Raw genomic sequence first — 1,449 nt, 5'->3', positions numbered from 1 at the left:
CCAGAAGAATTGCCAACAGTAACACTGCCACCATTCTCCTTGAAAGCTGGTTGAAGCTTCCTCAATTTAGCAGGATCAAACTAAACTAAGTAAGAGTAACTAAGGTTAGGAGCAACGAAAAATTGTTTGGTCACAACTATCATCCTTTCCCAGTTTGAAATTCTCAGTTTTTGGAAAGTCAAATCCACTTCAAAACTTGAATTAGCAAGGAATAAAATAACTTTGAGCAATCAGAAAGTGACTTCAACTTTCAAAATTACTTAATCTGGTTAGTACTGTGGATGGCGTAGAATTCAAGCTACAAGTCAGGAGGTTCATGTTAATCTTCATCCAGTTTAAACCTTGAATATCAGATGTGAATGAATAACTTCAACCACAAATAAAAGACGTAATAAAGCATAAAATCACACGTGACATTACAAGGCCTAACCTTTCCCAAATCGTCATCCTTATCAACGATAGTTGATGGTTTTCCTCTTGGGCCAGGAACTTCAACCTGTACAGTACCCAGATATCACCCATTAGCATAAGATTCAATGAGGTTTGCCATCTAATTTGTATAACTAAAACCTACAGGAGTGATTTCCCATGTGAAGGCACCGCTATCTCTGGTAGCAATACCACACTCAAAGCTTTGTATAGTAAAGTCATCCTGCATTCATCAGTTAAAACTGTTAGTACTGTAAAAACTGAAAGCAGAACAAACAAAACCACAGAGCTAAAACTTAGTTTGTATAAATATGATACACATAGAATCAGTATTTTTAACATCGCTTTCTAGAACTTAGTATGTAGAAAATGGGACGACTATTAACAGTGCATTAGAATATATAGAATGGCATGCAATTAGCAGGTAAGTGAGTTGGACTTGATACAATATATGACAAGTAGTTTGCGTTCTCATTCACCGATCCATCATAACAGGTGGAAGAATGGAAATAGAGGTTCCAAGTTTACTTTACCTGTTGCTCTCTTGTAAGCTGGTACGTGTCAGCACAAATTTCTGCAGCGTTTGCCATCTTAAAATCGTTGAAAACATCCCACAACCCGTCTTTCAATATTCCATCAACAAGAGTGTCGTGTCCAAATTTAGATCCTTTCCTACAATTCAAAAAAGGTTCACCTTTTTGTAAGCCTTACTAGAATACTTAGCTAAATTGTGCAATTTAGAGATATAAAAGTTACAAAAATCATGTATGTAACTTCTAAATCTAATTCACCAAATTATTTGGAAAATCAAGAAATAAAACTAGAAGCTACAAAGTAAGTGGAATGTGATTATGGTTTCAAGATAGCCCCTATTGAGGGATTCACCACATCATAAATAACAAAAACTAGCGCTTGCAAATTTTTCTGTTTATCTAAGACTAGGTGTCTCATATGACTTTGCACACTGTACCAAAAATTGTTTGTCAATGTCAACAATACCCGATCTTACTCTTATTTCCA

The 1,449-nt window shown here is 35.5% G+C and overlaps 1 long non-coding RNA gene across 1 annotated transcript; it reads right to left on the bottom strand.

Moving 5' to 3' along the window:
* Positions 1-617, bottom strand: LOC122590635. The gene is made up of 3 exons (XR_006322569.1): positions 575-617; positions 431-496; positions 1-80 (listed from the first exon to the last, which is right to left on the bottom strand). It is a non-coding gene; the product is annotated as an uncharacterized LOC122590635 (long non-coding RNA).
* Between the last annotated feature and the right edge of the window lie 832 nt (positions 618-1,449).

Source organism: Erigeron canadensis, chromosome 3 (assembly GCF_010389155.1).
Source record: "Erigeron canadensis isolate Cc75 chromosome 3, C_canadensis_v1, whole genome shotgun sequence".
NCBI lineage: Eukaryota > Viridiplantae > Streptophyta > Magnoliopsida > Asterales > Asteraceae > Erigeron > Erigeron canadensis.
This window is presented reverse-complemented; position numbering and strand designations above follow the sequence as displayed.